Here is a 12,286-nt window from a genome sequence, read left to right on the forward strand (position 1 = left end):
GTCTCGAACTCCTGAACTCAAGTGATCCTCCCACCTTGGCCTCCCAAAGTGCTGAGATTACAGGCGTGACCCACCACACCCAGCCAGTACCTGGTTTTAATTTAATATTGCTGAAAGAGGCACAGAAGAGGTAGAAAAAAGTCTTGAATTGCCAAAACCATTCCTCCCACACTCCCCAGCAACGGTTGCATGGTGTAAAGAGCATTTCTGTGCACTGGGGAAGGGAGAATGCAGCAAATGTAAGGCACTGAATTTAGTGCTGCCCTGTTATGGCAGAAAGGAAAACCGGACAAAACTCAGCTGACACCTGCCCATGGAGAAAACACTTAAAGCAGCCCTAGCCAACAGGAAATCACCAATCCCAGCAGTCAGAAGTTGAGTTCCCTCAAGCATCATGACAATGAGCTAAAGTACTTTGGGGCTATAAGTAAACTTGAAAGGTAGTCTAGGCCACAAGGACCACAACTCCTAGGTGAGTCCTAGGGCTGAAATGGTCCCAGAGCCAGTGGACTCAGGGGGCACATGGCCTACTGAGACACCAGCCAGGGCAGCTGTGGGAGTGCTGGCATCAACTCTCACCTAGTCCAGGCTGCACAGCTTGTGGCTTCAAAAGAGACTCCTTCCTTCCACTTTAGGAGAGGAGAGGGAAGAATGGGGAGGACTTTGTCTTGCATCCTGGATACCAGCTCAGCCACAGCAGGATAGGGCACTGGTCAGAGTCATGAGGCCACCCCCCATTTCAGGCCTTAGTTCCCAGATGGTGTTTCTACACACAATGTGGGCCAGTAGGGAACCTGCTGCCTTGAAGGGAAGGACCTAGTTCTGGCAGGATTCATCACCTGTTAACTGAAGAGCCCTTGGGCACTAAATAACCAGCAGTAATACACATGTGCTACACTGAGGGCCTTCGGTGAGACTCTGAGACTTATTGGCTTCAGGTGAGACTCAGCACATTCCAGATGTGGTTGCTATGGAGCAAGAGTCTTTATGCTTGAGAAAAGCAGAGGGAAGAGTAAAGGGACTCTGTCTTGCACCTTAGGTACCAGCTCAGCCAGAGGTGAGTAGAACCCAAAGTTGGCTCTTGGGGTCCCCAATTCCAAGACTTGGCCCTTGGATGATATTTCTGCACCTGTCCTGGGTCAAAGGAAAACCCACTGCCCTGAACCCAGGCCAGGCAAATTCACCACAAGCTGACTTAAGAGCCCTTGGGCCTTAAGTTAACATCAGTGGTAGTCTGGCAATCCTCTCCATGGGCCTGTGGCTGTGGTGACCACAGGGTGAGGCTCCTCTGCCTTTGGAAAGAGGAGGAAAGACTGGGAAGGACTGCATCTTATGGTTTGATGCAGCTCAGCCACAGTACACTAGAACACCAAGTAGACTCTGAGGTTTTTGACTGTAGTCCCTATCTCCCTGACAGCACCCCCACCAGAACCTGGGAGAACTCATTGCTCTGAAGGGAAGGACACAGGCCTGGCTGGCTTTGCTACATGCTGACTGTAGAGCTCAAGGGTCTTGAGTGAACATAGGTAAGTAGACAGGCAGTGGTTATAGCAGGCCTTGGGTGAGACCCAGTGCTGACTTCAGGTCTGACCCAGTGCAGTCACAGTGGTGGTGGCCACAAGGGTGCTTGTGTCACTCTACCTCCAGCTTCAGGTGGCCCCGAACAGAGAGAGAGACTTCATTTGTTTCAGAAAAAGTAAGGGAAGAGAATAAGAGTCTCTGCCTGGTAATCCAGAGAAATCTCCTGAATCTTGACCAAGTCCATCAAGGCAGTACCTCTACAAGTCTTCAAGAACCACAGGATTACTGTGCATGAGTTGTCCCCTAAAGCAGATAAAGCTTTAGATCACAACACCCAAGTCCTTTCGAATATCTGGAAAGCCTTCCCAAAAAGGATGGGTACAAACAAGTCCAGACTATAAAGACTATAAGAAATACCTAATTATTCAATGCCCAGACACTAAAGAACATCTACAAGCATCAACACCATCCAGGAAAATATGAACTCACCACAAGAACTAAATAAGGCACCAGGGACCTATCCTGGAGAAAAATGGATATGTGACCTTTTGGACAGAGAATTCAAAATGGCTGTGTTGAGGAAACTCAAAAAAATTCAAGAAAACAGAGAAGGAATTCAGAATCCTATCAGACAAATGTTACAAAGAGATTGAAATAATTAAAAAAGATTAAGCATAAATTCTGGAGCTGAAAAAATGCAATTGGCATACAGAAGAATTTATGTCTTTTTATAGCAGATTTGATCAAGCAGAAGAAATAATTAGTGAGCTTGAAGACAGGCTATTTGAAAATACAGTCAGTGAGACAAAAGAAAAAAAAAATGAAGCACGCCTACAGAATCTAGAAAATGGCCTCAAAAGAGCAAATTTAAGAGTTACTGGCCTTAAAGAAGAGGTAGACAGAGGGACAGGGGTAGAAAGTTTATTAAAGGGATAATAACAACTTCCCAAACCTAGAGAAAGATAACAATATCAAGTACAAGAAGATTATAGAACACCAAGTAGATTTAACCCAAAGAAGACTACTTCAAGGCTTTTAATATTTGAACTCCCAAAGATCAAAGATACCTACTAAAAGTAATACAAGAAAGAGAGAAAGATGGAAGAAAAGATCAAAGAACAACTGGAAAACAAATGACAAAATGGCAGGAGTAACTTATCACTTATCAATCGTAACATTGTACGAATATTGGAAAAGAAGTATAAAAAAGTAACATTCAATGTAAATGTACTAAACTCTCCAATCAAAAGATATAGAGTGGCTGAATGGATTAAAAAATCAAGATACATTGATCTGTTGCCTACAGGAAATAGTCTTCACCTGTAAAGACACACGAAGACTGAAAATTAAGATAGGGAAAAAGATATTCCATGCCAATGGAAACCAAAAAAGAGCAGGAGTAGCTATACTATTTTATATATTACATTAGACAAAATAGATTTATATATCAGACAAAATAGATTTCAAAACAAAAACTATTAAAAAAGAAAAAGAAGGTCATTATATAATGATATAGGGGTAAATTTGACAAGAGGATATAATAATTTGTAAATACATATGTGCCCCACACTGGAGCACCCAGATATATAAAGCAAATATTAGAGCTAAAAAGAGAGGTAGATTCCCCAAAAATAACAGCTGGAGACATCAATATCCCACTTTTAGCATTAGACAGATCATCCAGACAGAAAGCCAACAAAGAAACATCGTACTTAATCTGCACTACAGACAAATGAACCTAACAGATATCTACAGAACATTTCATGCAATAGCTGCAGAATACACATCCTCTTCCTCAACATAAGGATTATTTTCAAGCGTAGACCATATGTTAAACCACAAAACAAGTCTTAAAACATTTCAAAAAATTGAAAATGTATCAAATATCTTCTCTCAACACAATGGAATAAAACTAGAAATCAATAATGAGGAGGCCGGGCGCGGTGGCTCACACCCATAATCCCAGCACTTTTGGAGGCCAAGGCGGGCGGATCACAAGGTCAGGAGATCGAGACCATCCTGGTTAACACAGTGAAACCCCGTCTCTACTAAAAATACAAAAAATTAGCCGGGCGAGGCGGCAGGCGCCTGTAGTCCCAGCTACTTGGGAGGCTGAGGCAGGAGAATGGCATGAACCTGGGAGGTGAAGCTTGCAGTGAGCTGAGATCATGACACTACACTCCATCCAGCCTGGGCAACAGAGCGAGACTCCATCTCAAAAATAATAATAACAATAATAATAATAATGAGGAATTTTGGAAAGTAGACAAATACATGAAAATTAACCAATGTGCTCCTAAATGACCAGTGGGTCAATGAAGAAATTAAGAAGGAAACTGAAAAATTTTTTGAAACAAATGAAAATGAGAACACAGCATACCAAAACCTACAGGATACAGCAAAAGCAGCACTAAGAGGGAAGTTTACAATAAAAAGCGCCTACATCAAAAAAGTAGAAAAACTTCAAATAAAAAACCTAATGATGCATCTTAAAGAACCAGAAAAACTGGAGCAAACCACCCCCAAAATTAGTAGAAGAAAAGAAATAATAAAGATTAGAGGAGAAATAAATGATTTTGAAATGAAGAAAACAATACAATCAATGAAATGAAAAGTTGGTTTTTCAAAAAGATAAATGATATTGAAAAACCATTAGCCAGATTGAGAAAAAAAAAAGAGAGCCATCCTGGCTACCACAGTGAAACCCCGTCTCTACTAAAAATAAAAAAATAAATACATAAATTAGCTGGGCATGGTGGCGGGCGCCTGTAGTCCCAGCTACTCGGGAGACTGAGGCAGGAGAATAGTGTGAACCTGGGAGGCAGAGCTTGCAGTGAGCCGAGATTGCACCACTGCACTTCAACCTGGGCGACACTGTCTCAAAAAAAAAAAAAAAGAAAAAAGAGAGTAGACCCAAATAAAAACCAGAGAGGACAAACAAGACATTACAACTGATGATGCAGAAATTCAAAAGATCATTAATGGGGCTTCTTTCTTCTCCCTTCTTTCTTGTCTATTAAACTCTCCACTCCTTAAAAGCAAAAAGAAAGATCATTAGTGGCTACTGTGAGCAACTATATATGCCAATAAGTAGGAAAACTAGAAGAAATGGACAAATTGTTAGACACATACAATCTATCAAGACTGAACCATGAAGAACTCCAAAACCTAAATAGACCAGTAACAAGTAACGAGATTGAAGCCATAATAAAAAAGTCTCCCAGTAAGGAAAAGCCCGAGACCCAGTGGCTTCACTGCTGAATTCTACCAAACATTTAAGGAAGAAATAATACCAGTCCTACTCAAGGTATTCTGAAAAATAGAGGAGGAGGAAATATTTCCAAACTCATTCTATGAGGCCAGTACCCTGATATGATAACCAGACAAAAACACATCAAAAAAAGAAAACTACAGGCCAATATATCTGAGGAATATTGATGTAAAAATCCTCAACAAAATACTAGCAGACCAAATTCAAGAATATATTAAAAGATCATTCATCATGACCAAATGGGATTCATCCCTAGGATGCAAGGATGGTTCAACATATGCAAATAAATCAATGTGATACATCATATCAACAGAATGAAGGACAAGAACCATGTGATCATTTCAATTGATGCTGAAAAAGCATTTGATAAAATTCAACATCCATTCATGATAAAAACCCTCAAAAAACTAGGCAAGGAAGTAACATACCTAAACATAATTAAAGCCATATACGGCAGACCCATAGCTAGTATCATACTGAATGGGGACAAATGGAAAGCCTTTCCTGTAATATCTGGAAAACAGCAAGGGTGCCCACTGTTATTTAACATAGTACTGAAAGTCCTAGATAAAGCAACCAGACAAGAGAAAGAAATAAAAGGCATCCAAATTAGAAAGAAAGAAGTCAAATTACCCTTGTTTGCAGATGATATGACCTTATATTTGGAAAAACCTAAAGACTCCATCCAAAAATTATTAGAACTGATACATTCGGTAAAGTTGTAAGATACAAAATAGACATACAAAAATCAGTAGGATTTCTATATGCCAACAGTGAACACTCTGAAAAATAAATTCAAAAAGGAATTCCATTTATAAGAGCACACATAAAATTAAATACTTAGGAATTAACTTACCCAAAGAAGTGAAAGATCTCTACAATGAAAACTATAGGCCAGGCACGGTGGCTCATGCCTGTAATCCCATCACTTTGGGAGGCCAAGGGAGGTGGATCACCTGAGGTCAGGAGTTTGAGATCAGCCTGGCCAACATGGTGAAACCCCATCTCTACTAAAAATACAAAAATTAGCCAAGTATGGCGGTGCACACCTATAGTTCCAGCTACTTAAGAGGCTGAGGCAGGAGAATCACTTGAACGCAGGAGGTGGAGGTTGCAGTGAGCCGAGATTGTGACACTGGACTCCAGCCTGGGCGACAGAACAAGACTGTCTCAAAAAAAAAAAAAAAGAAAAAGAAAAAAAAGAAAAGAAAAAGAAAACTATAAAACATTGAGGCAAGAAATTGAAGAGGACAGAAAAAAAATGGAAAGATATTCCACGTTCATGTATTGGAAGACTCAATATGGTTTAAATGTTCATATTACCCAAAGCATTCTACAGAATCAATGCAATCCCTATCAAAATACCAATGTAATTCTTTACAGAGATAGAAAAACAATCCTACAATTTATGTGGATCCATAAAAGACCACAATAGCCAAAGCTATCCGGAGCAAGAAAAACAAAACTGGAAAAATCACATTACCTGACTTCAAATCAAACTACAGAGCTATAGTAACCAAAACATCATAGTACTGGCCCAGAAAACAGACACATAGGCAATGGAACAGAATAGAGAACCCAGAAATAAACTCATACACAGTGAACTCATTTTCGACAAAGGTGGCAAAAACATATGCTGGGGAAAAGACCATCTCTTCCATGAATGGTGTTTGGTAAACTGAATATCCATATGCAGAAGAATGAAACTAGACCCCTGTCTCTTGCCATGTACAAAAATCAAATTAAAATGGATTAAAGACTTAAATCTAAGACCTCAAACTATGAAACTACTCCACAAAACATTGGGGAAAATACATAGTACATTGGGCAAAAATTTCTTGAGTAACTCCCATAAGCACAGGCAACCAAAGCAAAAATGGAGAACCAGGAACACATTAAGTTAAAAAAAACTTCTGCACAGAGAAGAAAACAATTAACAAAGTGAAGAGACAACCCACGGAAAGGGAGAAAATATTTGCAAACTACACTTTTGACAAGGGATTAATAAGCAGAATATATAAGGAGTTCAAACAACTCTATAGGAAAAAATCTAATAATCCAATTAAAAATGGGCAAAAGATTTGAATAGACATTTCTAAAAAGAAGACATGCAAATGGCAATCAGGCATATGATCATCAGAGAAATGCAAATCAAAACTACAATGAGATATCATCTCACCCCAGTTAAATGGCTTATGCTCAAAAGACAGGCAATAATAAATGTTGGCGAGGATGTGGGAAAAAAGGGAACCCTCATATACTGTTGGAGGGGATATAAATTAATATGGCCACTATGGAAAACACTCTGGAGGTTCTTCAAGAAACTGAAAATAGAGTTACCATATGATCCAGCAATCCCACTGCTGGCTATATACCCAAAAGAGACGAAATCAGTATGTCAAAGAGATATCTGCACTCGCATGTTTGTTTGCAATAGCCAAGATTTGGAAGTAACCTAAGTGTCCATCAGCAGATGAATGGATAAAGAAAATGTGGTACATATACACAATGGAGTACTATTCAACCATAAAGGAAGAATGAGATCCTGTCATTTGCAACAACATAGATGGAACTGGGGACCATTATGTTAAGTGAAAAAAGCCAGGCACAGAAAGACAAACATCACATGTTCTCACTTATTTGTAGGATCTAAAAATCAAAGCAATTGAACTCATGGATACAGAGAGTAGGGAAGGTTCCCAGAGGCTGGGAAGCACAGTGAGGTGGTGGAGATACTTAATGGGTAAGAAAAATTTAAAAAAAAATAGAAAAAATGAATAAGACCCACCATTTGACACCATAACATGGTGAGTATAGTCAATAATAACTTCTTTGTGCATTTTAAGAGTTTGTCACACAAAAGATAAATGCTTATGGGTATGGATACCCCATTCTCCATGATGTAATTATTAAGTTTTGCATGCCTGTATCAAAACATGTATCCCATAAATATTAACACCTATTATGTACCCACAAAAATTAAAAATAAAAATTATATATATATATGGACTTGCAAGTTTATAACAAGACAGTTGGATCCAAATTATGTTTCTGAAAAAATCAGATAAGGTTAACCTTTAAGACTTTTTAAATGGGTAATAATATGAAGGTGGAGAACCAAATTTTGGGTAGAGCAGTTTAAGTCAATTACCAGATTGGACAAATAACAATTAGCTGTGAAACTGTGACTGGAGTTATGTCAGGAGGCCCAAAAGATAAGAGTTATTCTAACAAGGTCTGCACAGCATATTATTTGCCATTGAAGATGAGAATGCTGCCATTCCTCAACCTTTTTGTAGTTCATGATGATTGGGTGCTCACATAGGTGTGTGAGATGTGCCACCCATTGCCAGTCTGAGGTTAAAAAAAAAAATGTTGCCATTCCTTTTAGTATAGGGAAGACTTCTTTTATATGGGAATTTTATCTTTTGTTCTTAAGAAACAGCACAAGGGTCAAAATGATTTTCTTTTGAATCTGTTGGTTTTCTTGTGTTGTTACTTAAATAGTATGTCACAATAGCTGAGGAGTTTTGGAAGAAACAGTTTAGTTTAGAGAAGGATAGAAGCAATTGTAGAAAAAGATCCTGAAAAAAGACTCTCAGCCAGTTTTGTGCCAGTGTTTTGTAAAAACGCAATCTTTGAGTCATGAGAATTTTTTTGAGCCTCAAGATATCAATTGAGATATAAGTATTATTTGAAGTGTATGATTTTATTGCTGGTGTCTTAGTTTAGTTTGAAGAATAACAGACTGTTTGAATGATCCCATAATGTTTCAACATGTTACCAGCTGAAGTCCCAGATAATATTTTGGCATGCTGTGAAACTTTGACTTCCCATTTCTAACTAAATTGATCTAGATGATTCATTTTATTGCCAAATGCACAAAAGCAAATTAAAACACAAGGACTGAATACACCAAAGCCACACAGACAGAAAATAAAATACATACTTACCAAGAAGGACGATAAGCCGCCTTCTCCAAATGAGGGGAAATCCCTACACCTAAACCTCCCAGCTGAGACTGACAGGAAGATGATGACCCCTCCCAGCAGGAGAGCTCCCGGACAGAGCGGGAAAGATGCCTCTAGGAAAAAAAGCTGGGAAGGCTCTCCTCAACCAAATTCCAAGTAAAACACCATTTGACCAAAGTCAGAAGTCTGGTCAAAGAGAGACTCACCAAAGGGAAAAGAGGCAGCTTAGGGAAGCAGGAGGCTCCAGGGGTTCGAGTGTAGGCACATCTCATCATAGTTCCAGGGGCTGGGATTTTCCCCAAGGTGAGGCAGCTTTGGATCCATGCTTCTGACACCAAGTATGTTTAAGTCAAATATTATAGACAGATGAATCTCTAAGGTTAAAACGTTTTATTAGGGAAGCAATAATCACAATTCAGGGCATACACATAGACCAGGTGGTCTTTGGTATGTGAGATGAACAAAGAGAAGGTTGAAAGTTTTATCAGAAAGAGAAATGTTGACGGGGCATGGTGTCTCATGCATGTAATCCCAGCACTTTGGGAGGCCGAGTCGGGCAGATCACGAGGTCAGGAGATCGAGACCACCCTGGCTAACACGGTGAAACCCTGTCTCTACTAAAAACACAGAAAATTAGCCAGGCGTGGTAGCAGGTTTCCTGTAGTCCCAGCTTACTTGGGAGGCTGAGGCAGGAGAATGGCGTGAACCCGGGAGGTGGAGCTTGCAGTGAGCCAAGATTGCACCACTGCACTCCAGCCTGGGTGACAGAGCGAGACTCAGTCTCAAAAAAAAAAAATAAATAAATAATTAAAAATAAATAAATAAATAAGAAAGAAAGACAAATGTTATGTAGTGTTTTGAAAGAAATCTCAGGCCAGGCGTGGTGGCTCACACCTGTTATCCCAGGACTTTGGGAGGCCGAGGTGGGTGGATTGCCTGAGCTCAGGAGTTTGAGACCAGCCTGGGCAATAGGGTGAAATCCATCTCTACTAAAATACAAAAAATTAGCCAGACGTGGTGGCATGCGCTTGTAGTCTCAGCTACTCTGAAGGCTGAGGCAGGAGAATTGCTTGAACCCAAGAGGTGGAGCTTGTGGTGAGCCAAGATCGCACCACTGCACTCTAGGGTGGGTGACAGAGTGAGACTGTCACCAAAAAAAAAAAGAAAAAGAAAAAGAAAGAAAGTTTGGCCGGGTGCGGTGGTTCACACCTGTAATCCCAGCACTTTGGGAGCCTGAGGCAGGCGGATCATGAGGTCAGGAGTTCGAGACCAGCCTGGCCAACATGGTGAAACCCCATCTCTACTAAAAACACAAAAATTAGCTGGGCATGGTGACGCGGGCCTGTAGTCCCAGCTACTCGGGAGGCTGGGGCAAGAGAATCACTTGAACTCAGGAGGCAGAGGTTGCAGTGAGCCGAGATTGCGCCACTGCACTCCAGCCTGGTGACAGAGCGAGACTCTGTCAAAAAAAGGAAAGCAAGGAAAGAAGGGAGAGAGAAAGGGAGGGAGAGAGGGAGGGCGGGAGGGAGGGAGGGAGGAAGGAAGGAAGGAAGGAAGCTCATTGGCACTAAAGAAGTTTTTGGGAGCTGGCAAGCTCTGATAGGTGAGTGACCACAGTAGTTAAAACCAGTCGCAGAGCCAGGGCAGGCCGTTTCAGCAGCTACCAGGTAAAACTGATCTTAGAGTTACAGCAGTCCATTTTAGCAGCTGGGCTTCTGGAAAATTTAATTCTTGGAGCAGGTCCTGTGACCCCAAGTGCTTTTCCCCCCTGACCCCTTGATTCTCTTTTACTTATGACAAAAATTACCCAATTTGTATAATTAACTTTCACACAAACGTGAGACAGGGACTAGAAGGAATGAAAGGTTATTGGAATAAGAAAAAGAGGGGAAACGAGAGAGAAAGATGGCAGGGAGAGAAAAACAAGATAACAATCAGTGAGAGAATGCAGAGGCAGGGTCCAGAAAATGTGGTAAAATCAGACAGAAGGACACAATGAGAGGAACAGCAAAATCTGAGGCCAAGGTGGGCATGGGAAGCAGCATGGAAGAACGGGGAGAAGGGGACCTGAAAAAGGACTGGTCTGAATCAAAGTCAGTAAACCGGGTTCTGTCAAATCCCCCTCAGACAGTACAGGAACCTCAAGTGTTAATGGTAAAATCCAACGTAATCCAGTAAGGCCAGGCCCTAAAAAAAAATTTCCACCTTTCATTGAGTCTGAAATAAAGGCAGTTTTGTGAATCAGAAAACTTCTGTGGTTTTGAGAACAGTAAACGCTGGAGGCTAAGCTATGCCAGTTGTTAACTTTTGCTTGGCACACACAGGATGGCTAAAGAAATGACCAGCCTTAGTCAGATCACTTGAGGTCAGCAGTTCGAGACCAGCCTGGCCAACATGGTGAAACCCCGTCTCTGCTAAAAATACAAAAATTAGCCCAGCGTGGTGGCACACGCCTGTGGTCCCAGCTGCTTGAAAGGCTGAGACACGAGAGTCCCTTGAACCTGGGAGGCGGAGGTTGCAGTGAGCAGAGATCACACCACTGCACTCCAGCCTGGTCAATAGAGTGAGTCCCTGTCTCAAAAAAATGAAGGGAAGGGGAGGGGAGAGGAGGGAAGGGAAAAGGCCAGCTGAGGAAAAACACCTCCTCACCCCCATCAACATAGCAAGGCCCCATCTGTATTGTTTTTAATTATTAAATAAATAAATGGAATGAAAAAACATCCCCAAAAGTCCATCTGAGCCGATTTGAGGCCAATGGGACATCAGGGAAATTTGTTTCCAGCAGCTTCCTATCTATCCTCTTCTTTACCAAGATTCTCCAAGGGTTTCCAAGAGATTCTCCCACTCCCACTATTCCCACACACCTAAATTCATGAGGTTTGATGAAAAACTCTGGACTAGAAATCAGACCATTTTGGTTGTAGGGCCACACTCTCCTTCTGAGCCTCAATTTCCTTATCTTATATTGTCTTGCATGCCCCCATAGGGTTTCTGTGAGAATCAACTGGGACAACATATGTGGGCAGGGGGAGATCTGCACAACACTATATAACTGTAAAGAATCACATTTATCTATGAGTAATAGAAGACCCAACTCAAAATCACTTCAATAATAAAGAAATGTACTATCTCCCAGAATGAGAAGTATAGATAGGCAGCAACACCAGGACTGGTTGATCAAATGTCTCTATCACATCCCCAAGGACCCAGGGGTCTCCTTCTGTCCTCTGCCATCCTCTGGGGGTTGCAGGCAACAACATCTGGAGGTAGAAAAGGGATCTTTGGCACTCCCAAACATCATTTATTAAGAGCAAAGACAACCTTACCCTGAAAGCCACCTCCACCTGACCTCTCCTCATACCTCATTGGCTAAAATTGCATCACAGGTCCATTGCTAAAACAATCAGTGGAAACGAGAACAAAATTACTATGACTGGCTTAAGACAAGTCAAGACTCACCTCTAGAGAGGAATGAAGAGGCCTCCACTCTCTAACCAGCTTCCTGTAGGATTCCTGAACAAAA

The 12,286-nt window shown here is 41.1% G+C and overlaps 1 protein-coding gene across 1 annotated transcript in view; it reads right to left on the reverse strand.

The window, feature by feature from the left end:
- Positions 1-12,286, reverse strand: part of BBS9 (Bardet-Biedl syndrome 9) — a 547,551-nt gene extending 535,265 nt beyond the window's left edge. Inside the window, exon 1 of the mRNA XM_058445798.1 lies at positions 12,212-12,286. The gene's annotated coding sequence lies outside the window, so the exon portion shown is untranslated. The remainder of the gene's footprint in view (positions 1-12,211) is intronic.

Source organism: Hylobates moloch, unplaced genomic scaffold (genome assembly GCF_009828535.3).
Source record: "Hylobates moloch isolate HMO894 unplaced genomic scaffold, HMol_V3 SCAFFOLD_1, whole genome shotgun sequence".
Taxonomy (NCBI): domain Eukaryota; kingdom Metazoa; phylum Chordata; class Mammalia; order Primates; family Hylobatidae; genus Hylobates; species Hylobates moloch.